The 26,784-nt window shown below is 37.6% G+C and overlaps 1 pseudogene; it reads left to right on the forward strand.

Annotated features, from left to right (window-relative positions):
* The first annotated feature begins 12,925 nt into the window (after positions 1-12,925).
* LOC118624978 overlaps positions 12,926-26,784 on the forward strand; it is a 73,201-nt pseudogene continuing 59,342 nt past the window's right edge.

The following is a 26,784-nucleotide window of genomic DNA, read 5'->3' on the forward strand; positions in this document are numbered from 1 at the left end:
ACAGTAGTAAGTATAGATTTAATCTTTGCTCTTATCCCCATGTAATTTTGTTAAAAGTTTTATTCCAAGGTTCAGTTCAACTGGTCAAGGGTAAAGCTCATGATTTAAAAAGTACCTTTATCTTTTGTTCTTTTTACTCCCCAGCCCTAATTCATTAGCTTAATTGAATGAATCACTTCTTTTAGGCAGAGGATGTAAAGATGGAAAAATTGGAGGATTCTGGAAAAATCTGAGGAGCTAGTAGGAGAGGACTCAGCAAATGGAGCATTTCTCGAAACATTTCCCTTGGCCGTTCACTTCCTTAGCGTTTCTACTTGGTTTCCTTAGAGTTTCTACTTGGTTTTCTCTTTTGGTTTCTGTTCTGGTTAGAGGTGGCTTTCAAGACACAGGTAATTGTGTTTATTTTAATTTCTTTAAGCTTCAAAATCTTTTTATTATGAAAAATTTAAACATATTCGAAAGAAGAGACAATTATTTAGTATATCCTCATATACTTATTACCCAGCTTCTGTAATTATCAATTATTGTTTAATTGGACTCTTTTATATTCTCATTCTGTTCCTTTCTTTCTCCTGGATTTTTTTTTTTTTTTTTTTTTGAGAAAACAGAAGATATCGTGTTGCATCATCAGTACATACTTTTAATGTATTGATAAAAGATGACTACTTTTTATTTATTTATTTTTTATCCTCAGCTGAGGACACATTTTTTACATTCATAGAGCAAGAGAGAGAGAGAAGCATCTGGGGCTGGGGATAAACCACAACCGAAATACGTGCCCTTAGTGGGAACCGAACCCCGGTCTCTCTTGACCACAGGCCGACACTCTAACCGCTGAGCCAAACCAGCTAGGGCAGATGACTCATTTTTAATTATAACTAATTATAATGTAAAGCACTAATATAAATTCATTAATATAATAGAATATAAAAGACTACTAAAATTCCCATAATTACATCTCACACTTTAAAACAATTTAATTCTTCAAATCAGGATCCAAATAAATTTCATGTGTAGCAATTGGTAATATGTCTCAAGTTTCTTTTAGTTTGTGGCTTCTACCTCCATCTCACTATTCTTCTGGCATTTATTTGTTGACAAAACCTTATTGTTTGTATTTTAGAGTTTCCCATAACCTGAATTTTGCTGATGGCATAATCTGCTCCTTTTCCTATAAATTGATCAGATTGAAGCTTGATTTTTTGGTTTGTTTTGGTTTGGTTTTGGTTTTAAGCAAAGCTACTTGATAGGTGATGGTATACAGGATTTTTATTAGAAGGGTCATAATATCTGCTTATCTCTGTTTTTGTGAATTTAGCAGCCATTGATGATCACTGCTAGATTCATTATTTCATAAAGGGTTGCAAAAAAAGGTGATTCTCTACTTCAATCATTCTTTAATAATTATCAGAAATACTTAGATGAATACAAAAATTGTCCCCATCAATATTTTTTTAAATCTGAGTCCAGAGCATATAGGATAGAGCTGCAGGATAGATGTTGGAGTCTTTCCTTATTGATCAGATTTCAAAATAATGAGTTGGCTTCCTAAGATCCTTGCAAAAATACTAAGTTTTAAAAAATATTAAGAGCACATGGATTTAAATATTTAATTTTTTTTTTTTTATTTTTTTATCCATACCCAAGGACATCCTTTCATTTTTTGTTCAGATAGAGCAGGAAGGAGAGAGAGAGGAAGAGACACAGAGAGAGAAACATTGACGTGAAAGGGACACATCGAGTGGCTGCCACCCGCACGACCCAACCAGGGCCAGGGACAAACTGCAACCGAGGTACGTGCCCTTAGCGTGAACCGAATGTTGGTCTCTCTGGACCGCAGGCCGATGTTCTAACCGTTGAGTCAAACTGGCCAGGGCTAAATATTTGATGTGTTTTAAGCAATTAAAATTGTTATTCTTATTTGGGTAGGGGAGCTTCTGGTTGGCTCCTGAGCCCTTTTAAGGTCCCAGTAGTGTTTGTTTCTTTACTGTCAGGATTGACAACATGTTTCAGGCTCAACATGTATATTTTCTGCTCTAGCTTGAAATCTAAATATTTTTTGAGGAACCCTAGTTCCTTTGTAAGAAATCGTATTTATTGTTACAGTGTAGGGCTTTTTAGTAAAAAAAAAAAAGAAGAAGAAGAAGAAAAAGAAGTAGAATGCAGTTTTAAAATATATACAATATATCATATTTTTATGTCTACATTCCAATTCAAATTTAACAAACTCAGGAATTTCATTTAACCGAATTCTTTCAAGCGAGTCTCTTTTTCTCATGACCGAAACTGAAGTTTTCAATGATATGACCATTATTCTTAATTTGATTTATCTGGTAAAGCATACTCAGGGAAACAATATTAGTATTAAAATATTTGATTACTAAAAATTGTTTGAGAATTTTATTCTCTTTTTGTTCTTTTTCCCCTTTTTAGTGTATATCCCATTAGGAATGAAAAATCAATTTACTGTGTTTTAAAAATCACTGTGAATTTGTTTTCCATTCATATTCCCATGTGTAAAGGTATCTTTGACAAATGTAGGTCATCAAGAAAATTTTTTATTAAAACACTGAAATTTAGCAATGAATTGAATGTAACTTGATAATATTCATGTTTAACTATGAATAAAATAAACTTATCAGTATTATATATTAACATTGCTATACTGATTCTTTAAATTTTACTGAACATAGCTCTAGTCTTTGAGAATGAGTTCTCTATTTGGAAGGTTTTGGTAAGTGCCGATGATCCTTGTCTCCTTGTATTTGTCTTCTTACGTTGTTTCCTCCCACATTAGACTCGGCTTGATTCAGTAAACTTTTTTGTAGGATTTCTCACTGAATTTTTTTTTTCCACTTCTTACAGTATTTATATATATCGATTACTGTCAAATGTAAAAATAAGACTTTATTTACTAGAGTTCTAGTTCATCTCAAGAAATATAATTAATGGAGGATGGGTGACACTTTCCAAGTGACTAGTAGTGGTTGGAAATGTATCGAAATTTGGAAGAAATGCAGCAAAAGACCAACAGTGTGACAGTGCAGTGCTGCTGCGACAGAGGAGAAGGAAAGGCAGGTTTCAGCACCCCGAAAATAAAACTGGGGTCTAAAGGGAGTTTTAAAAAATATTTACCAGTATGATGGCACAAGCTGTATGACATCCTTGGACGTCACTTTCAAACTCTTCTGATTAATCATTATGTAGAGTTAGATTCATGTTTCTTTGTGATGAATCCCGGATTCTATAGCTAGAGCATGCCTACCTCTTTTTGCATTGATCTTATCTAGTGTTTCATCTCTTCTTCCCCAAACTCATTATCTTCACTCTATTCTCAGTCCAAATCTGCTCTTCTGACTCCCTGAATGGAAATACCATCTAATGCATGACCCAAGATAGAAACAAGAGTCATTCTTAACATTTGCAATGTCTCTTAACTTTCTTAATCATTCTTTGAGCCTTGGCAAGATTCTTCCTGAAATGTCTTTAAAATGTGTCCTCTCTGATCACCTCACTGACACTGCTTGATGTTAGAAATGCAACGTCTGGGTTCTGAACTATTGAAGTAGCTTCCTGATTCCTGTGCATATCTCCAGAATTCGTATCTCCAAACTATTATCTTCTCTTCCACTAATTTTTGCTATAAAACACAGATACAATACTGCCAAATTTATGGTAGAAAGACTTAAATGACACTGAATTACCTACTTGTACATTTCTACATACCCCAGGAGGGCATGACAGGTTCATCACCTTTAACCACTATATCTTTGGGGATTAAACTACAAACCAAACGAATTCCCTTAACTATAAAGAGAATCCATTACTGAGATCTTTTGGCAGCATTTTGGTTGGTCCAGGGATGGGCAATAGACAATAAAACGGTGATCCAAGACCATGTTTGGGGGAAGGGGAGTGGAGAGTAAGAGGAATTTGGAGTTGGGCTAGAGAAATGGAGAGAGAGAAAAAATAGACATTGAAATTTTGTTTGAAATTGTGTCTCTGTTCATGCGACAGGACATTTTTCATGTGAATTTAAAGGACTGTTGGCAGTCATCTTCTTCCTTTCATGTAGCCTGAGTAGTACAGATAGCAGGAATGTTGAAAAAGTTATTTAAAAACATTATCAGAAAGAAGCAGATATGAGAGATGGAAAGAGCCTACTCCGGTCCCTTGAAAGCTTCTAATTTGCTGACTTCCTAAGACTTGAGTTTCTGTGTGTCTAAAGAAAAAATAAAACAAAACATGACAACAACAACAACAACAAAAACACACCTAACCCAATGAATCTAATTTTATTGAAGGAGAAATGAAAGAAACAAGTAAATTCTACTAATTACTAAGTAGAAGGATGATTTTATTAAAAGTTTAACTTGAACATACTTAAGAAATTGACAGAACTTTTGAAATATGTTATATCTACATAAAAAGCTATTTATATGTTTTTACAATATTGAACATTAAATTTAGATAAGTAAACTATTAATAGGACACTAACACAATTATTCTTTTGACTTTGGCTATAGTTTATCTGAAAATTGAATCTCTGCCATTAATTTGAAATTTTTTTTTTCTCCATAAACAGAAAATGGATATATAATTGGAATGAGATGTATTTTCTCAGGTGTGCAGTGAGGAAAGCTACCCTCATATCCCATATTTGGCTCACCTGTTCATCCTTATATCTAAGAAAAGGCCACAAGCAATTAAGTCTAGAATCTTCCCACTTTTCCCACTCTAATCCTGGAGATTAATCTTGAGGCATGTCGTCGGTATTGCCTGGACTGTGTTGGAGAGAGATATAACTATGTAACCAGGAATTTAAGAAAGGTAATTTCTGAGAGCAATAAGTTCTCTGAAGGACATAAACTGTCATGTGATAGAATGTGATGGGGGCGGGACTTTGAATAGGGTGGTCAACAAGGACTCTGAAAAGATAGCATGTTGGCTGAAATCTGAATGATGAAGATGTTCAGCTACCTGACCATTCACAGGAAGAGCATACCATGAAAAGTAATAGCAAGTGCAAAGTTTAGGAAATGAGGACTTGTCCGAGGCGGGTGCAGAACAGAAAGAAGTGCTAGGGGCGTTTGACAGGCATGGAGCATAATAGCTAGTAGTACGACTTTTCGTGTTTTTGCTAGAATAAGTCTGACTATAATAATGTAAACAATTTGGCCTTTTTAGTTTTTCAATATTCTTTTTTTTTTTTTAGTCAAATCATAGATCTCCTTTTCTTTATCTAGAAGAATTACCTTTTAACTTACTATAAAACTTTCAATCTTATGACTTTGAGCAGATCATTTCTTTTAGATCTTAAGAGACGATCCATAACTAGTGGAGTACCATGGCAATTTTAATCCATTGATGACTTGCAAGAAGTTATTCTAAGTCAATATACAAGGTTCATCAGCGCATTGTCTAATGCAGCAGAAATTGACTCCGGGCATAGGTATACTTCAGTACTGTAGTTATTAGCTCCATTTGTCAATATGGAGACATGAAGGCTAAGAAAGATTAATTGGGTTTGCCACAATTACAAAACACTGGAGTGACAGAACCAGAAAAAGAGCCTATGTTGTCTGACACCCAAACCTTAGCAGAGTCCTACATAATATTGCCTCCAGCTAAATGCTACCAGTCTGGTGGAAAACAGGCTCAGTGCAATGCTTTTTATTGTGACATTTCTCTAATTAATGACTAAGGATGCCTCCTCTGTTCTTCCTAAAATGCTAAACTGTTTCTCAGTAGGTTCTCAGTCATGAATCTTTGTACTTGCCTATATTTCTCACCCCACTGACTTCAGAGCAAAATGGAATGCAGGAAAGATGTAAGGCCTCTGCCCCTTTTCCATTAGTGACAATATTTTTCCAGTTCAGTTACAGGTTTAAGCACAGGTTCTTTGTTAGCCAATTCATCTAACACCTCAATTACCCAAAGCCCAAAACATACAAATGCTTCCTAAATCTTAATGTTCTTATTCTATTAATTTCAGAGACAAAGTAATAGGATATTTTTCCCCTGTTTTTACCTTATATCTTTCTATCATGAAATATATACGACTTCTGCAATAACTTACCGATAGAATGGGTTACCAAGGATTATTGATAAAATCCTACTCATTTGTGCACAACTACCTTTTAACTTCATTGCTCATGGTCTAAGATTTGTTTCATAAATCAGATTTGCCTTTGTGAAATGTAGCAATATTTTGAGAAATGTAAATAATGACATTGAAATCTTCCAGTCAATAATATGATATGACACATTTAATTAATTTTCTCTCCACATCCCAAAGGTAATTGAAAGTGAAGACTTTTCTTTTTCAAAATGTGCTGAGCACACTTGCAATAGTATATCTTGATGAAAAAGACTATGGCAAGGTGCAAAGGAAAGAAAATGAAATAAAACATCTTGTTGCTCTGGAAGCAAAAGTACCTAGATAGTCAGTTGCCAGTCAATTGGGATTTCACCTCAGATAACATAAGACATCAGTAACACTAAATGTGGAGAGAATATCCCAACGCTGTATTCCTAGTGTGTGATCTTTAAATTATTTGGGTGATTTATTTATCACATGCATTTTATTCATATACATACATTATAAATTCTGATTATACCAAAAAATAATTAAAATATTCAAGGTTTATTTAATTTCAGGTTTTCCAACATGTTTTGTCATGGTGTTTAACAAACATGATTTAAAGTTATAGTTACCATGCATGTTTCCATATAGTTTCATTTATTACATGTGACTTAATTACTAGTATTTCAGCAAAATAAATGAAACTTGTTAAGTTTTTCAAAAGTTGTTCTGATTACTATGATTCCTGGGTTCTTTTTGCATGCAGAATAGTTGGCATAATGGCATAACCATATGCATCTGTTAAAAAGAGTTAACACTTAATCTAAAGAATTTTTTTCTTCTCTTGATTGATAGACAATTTTTAAAAAAATGTAATTTGTCAAGAAACCTTTTCTTTTCCTTTCTGAAATCCCTGTTTCAAAGTAGTGCTAGCAATTTCCTGTCTGTGATGGCATTCAAGACACGAGATATCCTTGTCTTTGACAGCGAAGGACATTTGTTTTGTTTGAGTTGCACTCTTATCACTGACAACAATAAAATTGTCAAGTGTGTTATTTGAAACATCAAATTCAGTAAGAACCTTTGTTTAAGTAAGGGACATTGGAAATAATGTTTTCTTTCTTAAACAATGGAGCACACAGATGGAATTTGAAATACTTGTGGATTATATGATAAAATAGGCTATAATTACAGAAGAATATAATTTTAAAAAACCGATGAGGATATTTCTTTCTGTAAATGGTAGAGTAGTATATAATCTATTTGTGAAATTATACATTAAAAATCCAGGGGATTCTAACAACAAGTAGTTTTAAAACATAAATTTTAGTACTTAACAAAGGTTTGAAGTTAAAGGTTTGAGTTGCACTGAAATAATATCAACATATTAAAATTAAAAATTAAGTTTTCATATCTCTGTTTATTAACTCACTGTCAATTGGAAATACAGTCGTCCCTCGCCACTTCGTGCTTCTACTATTGCGGTTTTTTCAAATATATTCATTAAAAAGTTGATCGAGACAGTGAAAATGATACAGCATGCATTCAGTTGTCTGAGTCAATTATACACCCCTGTATTACAATTACAATTAAAATTACTGTTTGTATGGACTGTAGGCCTATGTATTTGAGCACCCCTGCGAATCCTTCAATGCCAGGTGCAACCGCTTGACAACTCCTTGTATGTGGGCGACAACATTTTTCCAAAAAATCGGATATGGCGAAACCAAGCCAATCAGAGCATGCTGTTCACTGATTGGCTATCCTACCCTCTTCCTATCCTGGCCACTGCTTGGCTCAGCCTTATGCAAGTTTGTTTCTCTCATACACACTTCTACATTGCTACACATTGGAAACATCTTTGCTCTTGTGTTTGCGATTTCTGAGAACTTTTATTTCAGCCCCACAATGGCTCCTAAATGTGCTGCTTCTTCTAAACCTTCTGATGATAAAACTAAGCACCGAAGGAAGATGCTTACCATTCAGAAGAAGGTGAAACTCTTTGATATGATCAAAGATGGCAAGAAAGTCATGGAGGTTGTCCGCCATAGTGACTTGAATGAGTCTACCGTTTGCTCCATCAGTAAAGATGAAAAGAACATCCGTGCAATGCTACTATTTCTTTCAACAAGGAAGCAAAGTGCGTTGTGACAAGTCATAGTAAGTTCATAGTGAAGACGGAGTCTGCCCTAGCCATTTGGATCAGCGACAGCCACAAGAAAAACATTCCGTTGGATTTGCTGGTTATCGGGGAGAAGGCAAGGCAGCTCTGTCGGCACTTTATGGTGGACAAACCTCAACCAGGACCCTCTTCTGCAATGTGCGTGGATTTCATGGCGGGCAAGGGTTGGTTCGAGAAGTTCCAGGAGAGGTATCATCTGAAGAGTGTCGTTCTCTATGTAGAAGCTGCCTCTGCTGACCAGCCTGCAGCAGAGGACTATGTGAACAACATGTTCCAGAAGATCCTTGAGGAGGGAGAGTAGCATCCAGAACAGGTGTTTAATATGGATGAAACAAGACTGTTCTGGAAAAGAATGCCTTCCCGGACATTCATTTTCAAGGATGAAGCCAAGGTACGTGGCTTCAAGGCATATAAGGATTGCGTGACTATCATTATATGTGGAAATGCTGAGAATTTTTGCTCAAGCCTGCCCTTATCTACAAGGTCAAGAACCCTAGAGCCCTGAAGAATAAAAACAAGAACCTGCTGCCAGTGCATTGGATGCACAACGACAAGGGCTGGATCACAAAGCAGCTGTCATCAGACTGGTTCCATGAGTGCTTCATTCACCAAGTCAAGCTGTATCTCACAGAGAAGGTATTTGAGTTTAATGTCCTTCTCCTCATGGACAACGCTGGAGATCATGCACAAGACCTATCCTATGATGGTGTGCAGATTGAGTTTCTTCTTCCCAAAACCACTTCACTGATCCAGCCCATGAATCAAGGCATTTTTCACGTGTTAAAGGCCCTCTACATGCAAAACACCCTGCAGCACCTCTTGAAGAAGGAATACTGGTGGCAGTATACCATCGCAACCTGTCTGAAGAACATCCAAGTCGTGTTGAAGGACATAAAGAGGGAGACCATGAAGGCCAGCTGGAAGATGTTGTGGCCTGAAATTGTCCATGACTTCAGAGGAGTCACTGGAGAGGATTTAAGCAACTTGGCAGTTAGACTAGCCTGGATGCTGGGAGGAGGAGGTTTCATGAATATGACCCGCAATGACGTGGATGAGCTGCTGGAGACACATTTGGATCCCTTAAGTGATGAGGATCTGGTGATGACGACTAAGTTTGTGAGTAAGGAGGAGGAAGAGCAGCCAGACATTCCTGGGGGCAGGGGGAGGAAGTTGACCTTACACTTGAGTGTCTCTCACAAGTCATGAGAACTATTAAGGTAGTACAGGACATGATTGGTGAGTGGGACCCACAAATGATGTGTCATTGTGGTTCTGGAATGCACTTGATGGAGCAATAGAACCCTACAAAAGCCTCCTCACACATATGAAAAGACAGCACCAGCAACTGCCTATCACGATGTTCTTCAGCCATGCACCCAGACACCCACTGCCCACTCCTAGTACTCCATCAGCAAAAGAAGATGACAATGCACCTGCTGAATATACTGCACCACCTGAAGACTCTCCTACTGAGGTCATGCTTTCAGAGAAGCAGTAACCTTGCTCTTCTTTGCTGTGCAGTACATCTTTTCATCTTCATCGCTTCTTCATCAAACAAGTTGCACTGTTTTCATAGGTTAGTGGTTGTGTGTGTAATTAAATGTACAATAATAATAAAATGATATTTGTAATGACTAATATGTCTTATTTTCTCTTATTTTGTCTAATATATTGGGTAATATGAGTGTAATGGTGACTAAAGGGTGTTATTTTATGTCTAGAGGGCTCTAATAATGTTAAAAAATGTATTCAGAAGGTTGTAAACAGGTTTTCTATGCTCTAACAGCAAAATATTCAATTTATAAATAAAGAATCCTACTTCGTGGAAATTCATTTATTGCAGTTGAGTCTGGAACTGATTAACCGCAATAAATGAGGGCCGACTGTAATATTCATTCATTCATTCTTCACATTTGGTGAATCTATGTCCATCTGATCCAAAACTCCTATTTCTCAATGGATTCAATCTTTGCAAGTGAAAGGAAATTTATCTAAGGTAAATTGGATGAAACATTTTTTGATGATTTAATTTAAGATTCACAACTTTTAAAGTCTTGAAATGTATACTACTGCTGGCAAAGATTATAGAGACACCGAATCCTAGAAATAAATTAAGTTAGAATAAAATTTATACTCTTATGACCATATAACTTTATTCTTTTAAGTTAAAATAGTGGTAAATCTGTCATCAGATCCTACACACATAGTAATAACTATAAAATTATTAAAACATCCACCAGCAATTTTTATTTTTAGCATCTGTGAAGCAACCCTAATTTACATTAATAATTATAATTCAATCATATATTTATCTTACAAGCACAGAAATATCCCAGTCTTTAATGTCTTGGTTTACTGATTTGCAAGATTCTTAAAATATAAATTTAAAAAATGTACCTAAAACACAAAATTTGTAAACATATGATGAGGTAAGGTGATATTATAATATTTTATTTTAAACATATTGCATTTTCCTGGAACACTATATAGGCAGAGGGGGAACATGCATGGTATTATGGTCCTTCCCAACAAAATTGTAGGTAAAAATTCGCTCATCATCTTTTTTTTTATCCTCACCTGAGGACACTTTTCCATTTTTTTGTTCAGATAGAGCGGGAGGGAGAGAGAGGAAGAGAGAGAGAAACATTGATGTGAAGGGACACATCGAGTGGCTGCCACCCGCATGACCAACCAGGGCCGGGGATAAACTGCAACCGAGGGATGTGCCCTTAGCGGGAACTGAACCCGAGTCTCTGTACCGCAGGCTGATGCTCCAACTGCTGAGCCAAACCGGCCAGGGCATCATCATCATTTTTTTTGTAACTATGAAATATCCTCTGAAGTTCTATTTCTTCTGGAGTAAGGTATAAGCTACATGGGTCCGAGAAGATATAATTTTTTTTGAGTTGGGGAATTTGGCTTGGTGGTTAGAACATTTGCCCATGGACCAAAGGGTTGTGAGCTCAATTCCCAGTCAAGGGCACTACCTGGGTTTGATCCTCGGCCCTGGTAGAGGTCAAGCAGGAGGTGGCCATCCGATGGGTCTCTCTCACATCAATGTTTCTCTCTCTCTCTCTCTCTCTCTTTCCCTCCTCCCCCTCCCTCCCTTCTGTTCTGTTTAGGAAATCAATGGAAAAGTATCCTCGGGAAGGGAGAAAGAGGAAAAAAAAAAAAGGTGGGGAATATAATATGTTAACTATTTCCTATGTGCACATACGTCTGACAGGGCATCCAGAGCAGAGTTCATTAATACCCAATGTGTCTGGAGTTGCACTGGTGTCTAAAATAAAGGAATCCGCCCTGACCGGTTTGGCTCAGCGGTTAGAGCGGGGGCCTGCGGTCCGGAGAGACCCGGGTTCGGTTCCCGCTAAGGGCATGTGCCTTGGTTGCAGTTTGTCCCCGGCCCTGGTTGGGTCGTGTGGGTGGCAAACACTCGATGTGTCGCTTTCACGTCGATGTTTCTCTCTCTCTCTCTCCCTCCCTCTCTATCTGAACAAAATATCAAAAAAAAAATGTCCTCGGGTGAGGATAAAATAAATAAATAAATAAATAAAAATAAAATAAAGGAATCCCTTCTTTACATGATTTCCTCTGTTTTTTTACTTTTTACATTTTTATTTCTATCTTGTCTCCTTGCCTCACTTGCTCATCTGTGCACAGCCCAGATTCACATAGAATCCAAGGATAATGGTCAGTTTTATTTCTAGATTTGCCCTCCACTGAGTGGCAGGAGACCCTGTAAGCATTTGGAAAATAATGATTTTATTTTTCAGTATTTATTGAGAAAAAAGCATTAGTTCTTAATTAAAGAACTTTAGATGTTGAAATGAATAGGTGAATATAAAACTAAAGTTACTTAGTTTGGGATTAATATACTTAAAAAAATTTTTTTAAGCCATGGAATATTCCATTGTAAAATGCCCCCAAATGAAAATAAGTCTTAGACCCATTTAATCCTTTAAAAATATTAACATATTCTTAGTGTGTATAATTATTATGTATGCAGTTATTACTATTCATAGCATATAATTATGTGTGCAGTTATTATTCTAATCGTAATGCTAGTCATTTGATGAAATGTCACATGACCTTTTCCTCTAATGTGCAGTCTATACCTGGAAGCCCACCTGACTGCCTTATGTCTAGGCTTTTACCAGATTAGCCTCGTTTAGAACTTGCAGCAGGCTAGTCATACAGGCAGACCTCATTCTACTGAACTGCACTTTATTTCACTTTGCAGATGTTGCATATTTTTAAAATGAAAGGATGTGGCAACCCTGCATAGAACAAGTCGATTGAGGACATTTTCCCAAAAACATTGACTCACTTTGTGTCTCTGTGTTACATTTTGATAATTCATACAATATTTCAAATGTTTCTATTATTATATTTTTTTACATTGTATTGGTATATTTGATGTCATACACATTTGTATGGTGTATATTACATAGTCATATTTGTTATATTTCATGTTACTCTTGTGATTGTTTCGAAACACCACGAACCACATCCGTATAAGATGGTGACCTTAATTGATAAATGTGTGTGTTCTGACTGCTTCACCAAACAGCCATTCCCTGGTCTCTCTCCCTCTCCTTGGGCCTCCGTGTTCCCTGAGACACAACAATATTGAAATCAGACCAGTTAATAGTCTTACAATGGCCTCTAAGTGCTTCAGTAAAAGGAAGAGTTGCACATCTCTCTCTCTAAATCAAAAGCTGGAAATGATTAAGCTTAGTGAGGAAGGCATGTTGAAAGCTAGTTCTCTTGTGCCAAACTGTTAGCCAGGTTGTGAATGCAAAGGAAATGTTCTTTAAGGAAATTAAAAGTGTACTCCAGTGAACATACAAATGATAAGAAAGTGGAAGAGCTTTACTGTTCATATGGAGAAAGTGAATAGTGGTCTGGATAGACTATCAAACCAGCCACAACATTCCCTTAGGCCAAAGACTATTCCAGAGCAAGGCCCCAATTCTTTTCAATTCTATGAAGGCTGAGAGATGAGGGGAAGCTGCCGAAAAAAAGTTTGAAGTTACAAAGGTTGCTTCATAAGGTTTAAGGAAAGAAGCCATCTCCATAACATAAAAGCGCAAGGTAAAGCAGTAAGTGCTGATGTAGAAGCTGCAGTAAGTTATCCAGAGATCTAGCTAAGATAATTAATGAAGGGGAAGACACGAAACAGATTTTCAATGTGGATAAAACAGCCTTGTATTGAAAGAAGATGCCATCTAGGACTTTCATAGCTCAGAGAAGTCAATGCCTGTCTTCAGAACTTCAAAGGACAAGCTGACTCTCTTATTGGAGGCTAATGCAGCTGGTGGCTGGAGACTTGAAGTTGAAGCCAATGCTCATTCACCATTTGAAAATCCTAGGGCCCTGAAGAATTACATTAAACCTATTCTGCCCATGTTCTGTAAACAGAACAACAGAGCCTAGATGACAGCACACCTGTTTATAATGCAGTTAACTGAATATTTTAAGCCCACTGTTGTGACCTACTGTTCAGAAACAAACAAACAAAAAAAGAGTATTTCAAAATATTACTGCTCATTGACAATGAACCTGGTAATCCAAGAGCACAGTTGGAGATGTACAAGATTAATGTTCTCATGCCTGCTAACACAACATTCATCTGCATCTCACAGATCAAGGAGTAGTTTCGACTTCCAAGTCTCATTATTTAAGAAATACATTTTGCCCTGGCCAGTTTGGCTCTGTGGTTAGAGTGTCAGCCTGCAGACCAAAGGGTTGTGGGTTCAATTTCCAGTCAAGTGTGCAGGAAGCAACCAACTGATGTGTCTTTCTCACATCAATGTCTCTCTCTCTCTCTCTCTCTCTCTCCCCCTCTCCCTTCTATTCTATCAAAAAACAATGGAAAATATCCTTGGGTGAGGATTAACAACAACAACAAAAAAAAAAAAAAAGAAAGGAAAGAAAAGAAAGAAATACATTTTGTAAGCTCTAGCTTCTAGCTGCCATTGCTAGTGATTCCTCTGATGGATCTGGGCCAAATACATTGAAAATTGTCTGGAAAGGATGCACCATTCTAGATGCCATTAAGAACATTTGTGATTCATGGCAAGGCGTGCACATGTCCACATTAACCGGAATTTGAAAGATGTTCATTCCAACCCTCACAGATGACTTGGAGGGGTTCAAGACTTCAGTGGAGGAAGCCACTGCAGATGTGGTGGGAACAGCAAAAGAACAAGAATTAGAAGTAGAGCCTGACGATATGATTGAACTGCTGTAACTTCATAATAAAACTTCAACACATGAGGAGTTGCTCTCTGTGGATGAGCAAAGAAAGTACTATCTTGAGATAGAATCTATGCTTGGCGAAGATGCTGTGAAGATTGTTGAAATGGCAACAAAGCATTCAGAATAGTACATGTACTTGGTTGATAAAGCAGCGACAGGGTTTGACAGGATTGATTTCAATTTTGAAAGTTCTACTGTGGGTAAAATGCTCTCAAACAGCAGCACATTGACAATGCTACAGGGAAATCATTCACAAAAGGAAGATTCCGCTGATGCAGCAAACTTTATTGTTGTCTTATTTTAAGAAGTTGCCACAGCCACCCCAGCCTTCACCACCCTGGACAGTCAGCAGCCATCAACACAGATCCACCACCAACAAAAAAATTAAAGCTTGCTAAAGGCTCAGATGATAGTATTTTTAAATTAAGATATGTACATTTTTTAAAAGACAGAATGCTATATTATACATAATATCCTACAATATGGTGTGACCATAACTTTAAATGCCCTAGGAAACCAAAAATTCTGTGTGACTTGCTATATTTGCTCTATTGCGTGGTCTGGAACTGCATCCACAATATCTCTGGAGTGTGCCTGTATCCCTCTGGTCATCGTTCGCTGCAGTAGACAGCCACCTGGCTGTAGGATCCTGATCTCCACCCCACTCACAGTTTACTGTGTGTTCTGTATCATGTCATCTCATCCTTTATCTTAAGACTAATGTCTCTCAGGTGGCTGTTGCTGGTCCAAACTGCTGTAAGTTTGGGCAGAAAGCTGGATTTTCAGTTCCCCACAGGAATCACTGAGAACAGGTTGTAATGTTTAACAAGATTTTACTGAAGGCTTGGGAACAATAGAAGAGAAATATAATACAAAGAACTTAAAAAAAAAAAAAAGATGCTCAATAAAGCCACTCTCGGTGTGAGCCTCAACCCCATTGCTCTTGCACCTAGCAGGGTTAGATACATAAAGCTGTAGTGAATTAATTAAAGCCATTAAATGTTTCTAGAATCAGCTCATTCAAATGTATTTGCAGTTTTTGAATTAGAAGACTCTTAATCTCAACTTGGTCAACTTCCATGGGATTTCAGTTCACCTCCCCTCAAAAGAGAGAGACTTTGAAAAGAAGTCTAATCAAGTTCCCATTTCTTCAAAGTTAGCATAGACTAAGCCATTTTCTTATGGCTTGGGATTCTTAAGGATCATTTTTGAAATGATGATTATTATAACACTTCCATGATTCTAGATCTGCTATACCATGCTACTTTTAATTACCAACACAAATAGTATTGTTTTATTTTAGTTGCTGTGTTATCAGTCAGCAACTCCATTCTCCTTTTTAATTTCTTCCCCCCACCTATTGTTTTCCTGACTCTGTCAGCCTTGAAACCAGGTGCTCTATTGCAAGACCCTTCACCACTCTTCCCACTCAGTGCCTGGAAGCCCCCCCCCCCATTCCATTGCTCTCTGACCTTCTCCTGTATGGCAACTCCACCAACTCTCTAAGTTTATCTTTCATCTGAGAAAGAGGAGAAGTTAGATCAAAAGGAAAGAAAAGACATTCTTTAATCAGATGTTCTGCAAAACTGTCCTTAGGAAATTTTCTGAGAATTTCTCTCAGGGTGAATAAACAGGAATAAACAAGAAATTCTGAAGCTTGGTGAGCCTGGCTCTCCGAGGGTTGGGAGCTCTTACTCTGAGGTTGCTTTGGATGGACTGGACTAGCAACAGAGCCTGGAGCAGCTCTCAATGGAAGTTAGCATGATAATAATGGAGGCACATATATGCATTTACATTTCACCCAGTGCTTTGCTTTTTTTTTTTTTTTTAAAAACATCTTTATTGTTGAATGTATTACAGAATGTTCCTCATTTTTCCCCAATTGACCCCCTCCTCCTGTCTCCTGCCCCCCTCCTGCCTTTCCCCACACTGTTGTCTGTGTCCATTGGTTATGCATATGTGCATATAAATTCTTTGGTTTATTTCTTCCCACCCCCCAAACCCTGTCCCTTTGAAGTTTGTCAATCTAGCAACCAATTTGTACTTCTTTTTATTTTTTATCCTCACCCGAGGACATTTTTTGATATTTTGTTCAGATAGAGTGGGAGGGAGAGAGAGAGAGAGAGAAACATCGACGTGAAAGGGACACATTGAGTAGTTGCCACCCGCACAACCCAACCAGGGCCAGGGATAAACTGCAACGGAGGTACGTGCCCTTAGCAGGAACCAAACCAGGGTCTCTGAGGACTGCAGGTCGGCACGCTAACCGCTGAGCCAAACTGGCCAGGGCCAATTTGTACTTCTTAATCCCTTCACCTTTTTCCCCCATTCCCCCATCCCCCCTCCCATCTGGCAACCAACAAAATGTTCTCTGTATCTAGAAGAATGTTTCTGTTCTGCCGGTTCATTTTGTTTGTAGATACAATTGTCGATAGATATGTATTCATTGCCATTTTGTTTGTGCATATTTTTTATCTTTTTCTTCAAGAAGACCTTTCAACATTTTATATAATAATGGTTTGGTGGTGATGAACTCCTTTAGGTTTTTCGTGTCTGGGAAAGTTTTTATATGGCCATCAATTCTAAATGACAGCTTTGTAGGATAGAGTAATCTTGGTTGTAGGTTCTTGCTTTTCATCACTCTGAATATTTCTTGCCACTCCCTTCTGGCCTGCAAAGTTTCTTTTGAGAAATCAGCTGACAGCCTAATGGGTACTCCCTTGTAGGTAACTAGCTGCCTTTCTCTTGCTGCTTTTAAGATTCTCTCTTTGTCTTGAACCTTTTGCATTTTGATGATGAAGTGTCTTGGTGTGGGCCTCTTGGGGTTCATCTTGTTTGGGACTCTCTGTGCTTCCTGGACTTGTATGTCTGTTTCCTTCACCAAGTTAGGGAAGTTTTTTGTCATTATTGTTTCAAATAGGTTTTTGATTTCTTGTTCTCTCTCTTCTCCTTCTGGCACACCCAAGATGTGATTATTGGTACACTTGAAGTTGTCCCAGAGGCTCCTTACATTTTTTTGGATTCTTTCTTCTTTTTGCTGTTCTGATTGGTTGTTTTTTGTTCCTTATATTACAAATCGATGGTTTGCTTCTTGGCTTTACCTACTGTACTATTGAATCTGTGTAAATTATTCTTTATTTCAATTAGTGCCTCCTTCATTTCTGACTGGTCCTTTTTTATGCTCTTGAGGCCCTCACTAAGTTCACTGAGGTTCTCACTAAGTTCATTGAGCATCTTTATAAGCAGTATTTTGAACTCAGCATCTGTTAGGTTACTTATCTCCATTTCACTTAGTTCTTTTCCTGGAGTTCTGTTCTGTTCTTTCATTTGGGACCTGTTTCTTTGTCTCCTCATTTTGGCTGCCTCCCTGTGTTTGTTTCTGTGTATTACTTAAGGAGAGGTATGGGGCTCGCTGAGACCAGATGCTGCTTATTTGAAAGAATTTAGGAAAACCTGAAGCAGGATCCAAGACAGGCCAATCCTATGGTAAAGCAACTGGCAACAGCTTGGGTGGGCCTGAAAGTTGGGTGTGGCAGGGCCTCAGGGAATCACCAGGGCAGGACAACCAGTGTGAGCCAGGTTGCTGGAGTCCCAGATATGGTGGCTGTCTGCCGCCCCAGAGAAGAGTTCACCAAAGGAACAAAGGCCTCTGACAGGACGTTTGTCCCAGAGAAAGCCCCCTCTCCAGTCCTTGCTCCAATGCCAAACAGCTCAGTTCTTCCCTGTATGTCTCTGGTGCCCCTCGAGCTGCCTCCCCTCTGAGGTTAGAGGGAGAGAGTCTGATAAGTCCGTGCGCGGGCCCTTTAAGGAGCTGCCTGGGGCACCAGCCGCCTCAGCCTCCCTGAGCCTCAGTTCCCGCTGGTTTTTCCAGCCAGAAGTTATGGGGACTTCTCTTCCTGGCACTGGAACCCTGAGCTGGGTGCCTGGTGTGGGATGGGGACCCCTCAGTCCTCAGGGAGGACCTTCCCAGCCGAGGTGTCCTCCTGATTTTTATCCGCCACACGTGGGTGTGGGACCAGGCCGTCTGCACCTCTGCCCCTCCTACCAGTCTGGATGCAGCTTCTTCTTTAATTCCTAGTTGTAGGACTTCCATTCAGCTTGATTTTAGGTGGTTTTGAATGATGGTTGTTTTGTAGTTTAGTTGTAAGTTTGATGTGGTTGTGGGAGGACCTGATACCGGAAGTCCCAGTGCTTTGCTTTAAAGTGAAATTATTTGTGTTTTCACAGTTTCTAATATATGTCAGTATACGGTAAAATGCTAATAATTTTCTTTACTAAGATATTTCCTTAAGAGGCTTTGAACTTGCATGAGGTTTTATTTAGTAAAGTTTTAATTTTTCTAAAATTATATCATATAAATTATTAGATAATTAGAACACTTATCATTCATAATATTTCTTGATTTGCTTATTTACTTCTTATTGAAATAGCATACAATTTCACGTGTGGCTTAGAAAAAGAGTGATGCTTCGGTTCCTAGAAAGGGTAGTTAGGAGATTCACAAAGTGAAGTGGGATACTGGTCAAAGTACAGGTAGAAGAGACAACACTTATTTTAGTGACAACAAGGTAAAATGACTTGTCCATAGCAGTAGTGGGCATTGCAGAGTAATAGGAAATACATCTGAATTGATTAAGAGAATTTCTATTTTAATGTCAATAAAGAAATTTTGCATTGAGGGAAACAGGATATAGTGAATTAAAAAAAAATTTATCTCAGAAATTTTACAGCTTTTGGATTTAGTGTGTTAATGCTATAGCTGGCCATGTTATTGAATCAAATGTCAACACTTTTGTATATTATTCTAACATAACAAAAGGGAAAGCAATAGATGCCTTCTGTCCACCCTAAAGTTGAATTTGTAGTGGTACATTCTATTACTCATATAATATCCAATGTTTTTCCCAAATTAAAAACAATAATTTTGGCAAAAGTGTCCACATGTCTGAGGTATAACTCAAATGACAGTTATTTAAGAAGCAAATCCCAAGTGCAGAACAGTCTTATGAAGGAAAATGCTCTGAATTGTTTTCAAACATTTGATAGAAGCTGTGAATCTCCTTTGTCAATCTTTGAGGGAAAAAAATATAATTAAATAGTGAAAGTAACTGAAACTTGGTTTCTACTTAGGAAGAGAAAAATAATCCTTTTGATGTAGTATGTGTATGTGTGTGTGTACACTGGTTGTACTGATATTGTTACTAATGTAACAGATGAGGCCCCATAAACACCAGCATTACATGCAAACTGCGAGCATATTGTTATTTCAACTTTGTGACAAATATTGTTGAAGGTGCCAAGACAGGTGTAAAATTTTCAAATTATCACTTGGTTTACTTTCAAGAAAGAGGATCCTGCTGCTTAGCAAAATGTTACAATATTATGATTCTAACACCTACTATCTGTGCAAGGCAAGCCTTGGACTCTTTCATCTGTGATGGTGCCACATTTCACTGAGAGCAATCTATGCCAATTGTACAGCTGTGTAATGGTAGCCAAACATAAACAGTTTTTGTAGTTCAAGGATGACAACCTATTTAAAAAAAATTTTGGAGGAGGTGGCAACTTTATTGGAACAAGTTGAACATTTCATGACCTGATTTTGTTTTTGTTTTTTTTTAATAATTAATGCTATTATTTATTTCTTTAAAAAAAAAATCAATTTATTTATTTTGTTACAGATGTTTCTCCTATTTCACTCACTGATTCCCCCCACCACCCACCCTGCCCTGTCCCCAGCTTTGTTGTCCATTTCCATTGTTCATACATAGATGCAAATAAGTTCTGTGGTTTATCTTTTCCCCCCACCACCCCCTCTTCTGGGGATTGTCAGTCTGTACCCCACTACCAAGTCTCTGGGACTACCCCATTCCTCAGACTGTTATGTTCATTATATTCCATAAATAAGTGAGATCATATGATACTTGTCTTTCTCTGTTTGGCTTGTTTCGCTTAGGATAATACTTTCCAGGTCCCTCCATGTCGTCTCAAAAGATAAGAGATCTTTCTTTCTTACAGTTGCATAGTACTCCATTGTGTATATGTACCACTGCTTTTTTATCCATTCATCAACTGATGGACATTTGGGCTGTTTCCAGATCTTAGCTATTGTAAATAGTGCTGTTATGAACATGGGGGTACATATATTCTTTCTGATTGGTGTTTCAGGCTTCTTAGGGTATATTCCTAGAAGTGGGATCACTGGGTCAAATGGAAGTTCAATTTTTAAATTTTTGAGGTAACACCATATTGTTTTCCATAGTGGCTGCACCAGTCTGCATTCCCACCAGCAGTGTGCTAGAGTCCCCTTTTCTCCACATCCTCGCCAACACTTGTTGTTTGATGATTCTTTGATGGTGGCCATTCTGACAGGTGTGAGGTGATATCTTATTGTTCTTTTAATTTGCATCTCTCTGATGATTAATGATGTTGAGTATTTCTTCATATGTCTCTTAACCATTTGTATGCCCTGTTTGGAGAGATGTCTATTTAGTTCCTCTGCCCATTTTTTAATTGGGTTCTTTGTCTTTCTTGTGTTGATTTGTATGAGCACTCTATATATTTTGGAAATTAACCCCTTATCTGATGTATCATTGGCAATTATGCTCTTTTGGTTGCCTTTCCATTTAGGTGGTTGTTTCTTTTGCAATGCAGAAGCTTTTTAGTTGTTCATTTTCTCTTTTGTTTCTGTTGCCTTAGGTGATGTATCAGTGAAAATTCTGCTGCATATGATGTTTGAAATTTTGTTGCCTACATTTTCTTCTAGGATTGTTATGGATTCATGAGTCACATTTAAGTCTTTTATCCATTCTGAGTTTATTCTTGTGTATGCTATAAGTTGATGGTCTAGTTTAATTTGTGTGTGTGTGTGTGTGTGTGTGTGTGTGCATAGCTGTCCAATTTTCCCAACACCACTTATTAAAAAGGCTGTCTTTACTCCACTGTATGCTCTTGCCACCTTTGTCAAATATTAATCGAGCATATTGTCTTGGGTCCATTTCTGGGTTCTCTATTCTGTTCCATTGATCTATCTGCCTGTTCGTGTGCCAGTACCAGGCTGTTTTGATTACAGTGGCTTTGTAGTATAACCTGAAATCTGGTAATGTGATCCCTCCAACTTTGTTTTTCTTTTTCAAGATTGCTGTGGCTATTTGGGGTCTTTTTGGTTCCATAAGAACTTTTGAAGTATTTGTTCTAGTTCTGTGAAGTATATTGTTGGTATTTTGATGGGGATTGCATTGAATCTATAGATTGCTTTGGGTAGTATGGATATTTTAATGATGTTAATTCTTCCAATCCATGAACAAGGTATGTGCTTCCACTTTTTTATATCTTCCTCTATTTCTTTTTTTCAATGACCTGTAGTTTTCTGTGAATAAGTCCTTTATTTCTTTGGTTAAGTATATTCCTAGGTATCTTAAATCTTTTGCTGCAATGGTAAATGGGATTTTCGTTTTTTAGTTTCTCTTTCTGTGAGTTCATCATTGGTGTATAATAATGCCATTGATTTCTTGACATTAATTTTGTATCCTGCTACTTTGCTAAATTCATTTTTTAAGTCTAGTAAATTTTTGATGGGGTCTTTGGGGTTTCCTATGTATAGGATCCTGTCATCTGTGAATAATTACAGTTTCACTTCCTCCTTTCCAGTTTGAATCCCTTTTAGTTTTTCTTCCTGTCTGATTGCTGAGGCTAAGACTTCCAGCACCATGTTAAATAAGAGTGGCAAAAGTGGGCATCCTTGTCTTGTTCCTGTTCTTAAGGGAAATGCTTTTAGTTTTTATCCATTGAGTATGATGTTGGCTGTAGGTCTTTCATATATGGCCTTTATTATGTTGAGATATGATCCCTCTGTTCCCACATTGCTGATCGTTTTTATCAGAAATGGGTGCTGGATTTTGTTGAAAGCTCTTTCAGCATCTATTGATATAATCATATGATTTTTATTATATTTTGTTTATGTGGTGTATCACATTTATTGATTTGCAAATATTGTACCAGCCTTGCATCCCTGGGATGAATCCCACTTGGTCATAATGAATAATTTTTTTGATTTATTGCTGGATTCGATTTGCTAGTATTTTGTTCAGGATTTTGACATCTATGTTCATTAGGGATATTGGCCTGTAGTTTTCTTTCTTTGTAGGGTCTTTTTCTGGTTTTGGAATTAGAATTATGCTGACCTCATTAAACGAATTTGGAAGTCTTCCTTCTTTAATTGTATGAAATAGTTTGAGGAGAATGGGTATTAGTTCTTTATTGGATGTTTGGTTAAAGTCCCCCGTGATGCCATCTGGGCCTGGGCTTTAGTTTTCTGGGAGAGTCTGGATTACATCTTCAATTTCTTCTGTTGTTATTGGCCTGTACAAGTTTTCTACCTCTTCCCGGTCCAGTTTTCGGAGACTATGTGTTTCTAGAAATTTGTCCGTTTCGCTTAGATTGTTGCCGTATAATTGTTCATAATATTTGTTAACAATCCTTTGTATTTCTGTGGTGTCAGTTATTATTTCTCCTCTTTCATTTCTGATTTTGTGGATTTGTGTTCTCTCTCTTTGTTTCTTGGTGTCTCTAAGGGTCTATCAATCTTTTTTGTCTTTTCAAAGAACCAGCTCTTTGTTTCATTGATCCTTTGAATTGTTTTTTTTTGTCATTTATTTCTGCTCTGATCTTTATTATTTCCGTCATTCTACTTGCTCTGGGGTTTTCTTTTTGTTTGCTCTCTAGTTCTGAGGTTAGATAGTCTATTAAAGATTTTTCTTGTTTTTTGAGGTAGGCCTGTAGTGCTATGAACTTCCCTCTCAGAACTGCTTTCGCTGCATCCCATAGATTTTGTGTTGTGTGTTCATTTTCATTGGTTTCCAGGAAGTTTTTAATTTCTTTCTTGATCTCCTCAGTAACCCATTCATTGTTCAATAACATGCTATTTAGCCTCCATGTTTTCAAACATCTTTGCATGTTCTTGTAATTGATTTCTAGTTTCATGCCATTGTAATCTGAGAAAATACTTGATATGATTTCAATCTTCTGGAATTTGTAGAAACTTAGTTTGTGCCCTAACATGTGGTCTATCTTTGATAATGTCCCATATGCACTTGAGAAGAATGTGAATTCTGCAGTTTTGGGGTGTAATTTTCTGTAGATATCTATTAAGTTCATTTGATCTAGCAATTAATTTAGAGTCTGTGTTTTCTTGTTAATTTTTTGTCTAGAAGATCTATCCAGTGATGTCAGCAGGGTGTTGAAGTCCCCTGCTATGATTGTATTGCTGTCAATTTCTCCTTTAAAGTCCTCCAGAAGATTTTTTAATATATGTTTGTGCTCCTGTATTGGGTACATATATGTTTACCAAGGTTATATCTTCCTGTTGGATAGATCCTTTCAAGATTATGTAATGACCTTCTTTATCTCTAGTTATGGTCTTCATTTTGAAATCTAGTTTATCAGATATGAGTATTGCTACCCCAGCTTTTTTTTTGCTTGAAAGATTTTTTCACATCCCTTCACTTTCAGCCTATGTGAGTCTTTTGTTGTGAGGTGGGTCTCTTGTAAACAACATATATGTGAGTCATGCTTTCTTATCCAGTCAGCTACTTTGTGTCTTTCTATGGGAGCATTCAAACCATTTACATTTAAGGTGATAATTGATATGTACTTATTTATTGCCATTTTTGTTTAGTGTGGTTATATTTTTCTTCCTATTTCTTCTACTAATTACAGCAGTTCTTTTAGCATATCTTGCAATGCTGGTTTGGTTTTAATATATTCCCTTAGCCTTTTTTTTTTGTCTGGGAAGCTCTTTATTTGACCTTCTATTTTGAATGATAGCCTTGCTGGATAGAGTATTCTTGGATTCAGATCCTTGTTTATCATGACCTTGATTACTCCATGCCACTCCTTTCTGGCCTGTAGTGTTTTTGTTAAGAAGTCAGCTCAGAGCCTTATAGGTTTTCCTTAGTAGGTAACCTGTTGCTTATCTCTTGCTTCCTTTAGAATTCTCTCTTTGTCTTTAATCTAATGCCTTCTTCCTTCACCAAGGTAGGAAAGTTTTGTGTCACTGTTTCTTAAAATATATTCTTTAATCCTTGCCCATTTTCTTCCTCTTCGGGGACTCCTATGATGCAAATGTTATTACATTTCCAGTTGTCCCACAATTCTCTTAAACTGGCTTTCTGTTTTTTAATTGTTTTTTCGTTTTGGTTTTCTGATTGGTTGATTTTTTCTACCCTGCCTTCTAATTTACTGATCCTTTCCTCAGCTTTCTCTACCCTACTTGTCAGTCCTTTCAATGTGTTCTTAATTTCTGCTATGTCATTCTTCATTTCCACTTAGTTGGTTTTCAATGTTTCTATATCTTTACTAATGGTGTTGATGTCCTTACTCATGCTGTTGAGCTTCTTCAAGATCAGGGCTCTGAACTCTAACTCTGATAAGTTGCTTAGCTGCATTTCATTGATCTCATCTTCCATAGAGTTCTCTTGTTCTTTCATTTGGGATTTGTTTCTTTGTTTCACCATTTTGGCTATCTCAGTGGGTTTTGGAGCCGGCCAAATTTTCCCTGTGGGTGTTGGTATTCTGCTGTTTGTGGCTCCCTCTACTGGGTTTGGATGAGCCTGGGTGGACCCACGTTAAACACCACTGTCAAGTCTTACTTTCCTGGGTAGATTTGCAAGCCCAGGAAAGGTTCAGTTATCCTCTAGCTTTTTCCTGGTGGCTAGTAGTCTCAGTTACTCAGTGCCTTGGAGTGTAGCACTGGTGTTCTGAATAAGAGGATTTCCAGAGGGTGGGATAGATTCGGTTGTTAATGAGCCTCAATTTGCATTTCTTTGCCTCACCTGGGAAAGGCTGAATCTCTAAGGGGGGCTGCTGCTTTTCCCACCGCTCTGGGAAGGAGCACATTGGCCACTGTCCTTTGTGACTGCAACTCAGCAAAAACTTTGAGTGCCCTCCAAATCCCGGGTGTCCCCACAGAGTTCCAGCCCACTCTGCCCTCTCTCTGCCGTAGCCCTCAGGTGAGTGGCTGTGGCTATTTTAGCGCTCTGTCCAGGCTCTCTGCGCTGTGGAGCAGGTTTGGTCTTTATTCTCCAAGGGCGCTGCTCACAGCTGAGTCTGCTGCTGTCTGTGGGCTCCCAGCCTGCCACCCTCTTGTGCCTCCACATATCCTACCAGTGTCCCTCGTTATATGGTCCTGTCATGCTGCTTATCTGTTGCTTTTTTCTGAGGATTTGTCTTTGTTTTAGTTGTAATTCCCGTTTGGTCTTGGGAGATCGTCTGTGTAGCTTCCCTTCACTCTGCTGCCATTTTCACATCCTCTGATTCTATCTTTTTAAAATTTATCTTAATTGTTGAAAGTATTATAAATGTCCCCACCTTTTTCCTCCACTGAACCCCATCCTCCCACCCACCACCCACCTTCACTGCACTATTGTCTGTGGCCATTTGTTATATATGCATGTATATATGCATATGTGCATATAAGTTCTTTGGTTTATCTCTTCCTGCCCCCCCCACTTCCCTCTGAGGTTCATTGGTCTGTTCCCTGCTTCTATGTCTCTTGGTTTATTTTGTTCATTAGTTTATTTTATTCATTAGATTCCACATATAAATAAGATTATGTGATACTTGTTTTTCTCTGACTGGCTTATTTCTCTCAGCATAATACTCTCCAGGTCCCTCCATGCTATCTCAAAGGGTAAGAGATCCTTCTTTTTTTTTTTTACAACTGCATAGTATTCCATTGTGTAAGTGTACCACGGCCTAATTTAGAAACTAGGGGTACATTTTGGTTTCTTTAAGGCATGTTTTTGTTGGATTTATAAAAATATCCCACAATTTAATTAGTAAAAATCTCAATCTTCATACCTCTGGTTCTCAATTGAACTCATGCAAGAGTAAAAGTAGGGTGCCATTGCAAGGTTAGTTTTTATACATGAGTGTATTTTACTGACTTATCCTAAGTATTCAGTCACTAGTTAATTAGCTATCTCTCATACTCTATTTTAGCATACTAAATGCTCACATTAAATGTGTTATCTGTTGCCGTTTGCTTGTGTGGCACTCTTGTGAGTTACTAATACTTGTAGAAGTCAAAGAAATACAGTATATTTAGATGTTGGAAAAATCTTATGTGTGATATATATCCAATTGTACGAATAAGTCAACATTGACTAGAGATCTATATGCCCTGGTTGTTCCAATAGCATGAGGTTTTAGAAACAAAATTGCAAATTCATTTCACATCAACATAAAATTTCTGTGA

This window comes from Molossus molossus, unplaced genomic scaffold (assembly GCF_014108415.1).
Source record: "Molossus molossus isolate mMolMol1 unplaced genomic scaffold, mMolMol1.p scaffold_m16_p_1, whole genome shotgun sequence".
NCBI classification, from domain to species: domain Eukaryota; kingdom Metazoa; phylum Chordata; class Mammalia; order Chiroptera; family Molossidae; genus Molossus; species Molossus molossus.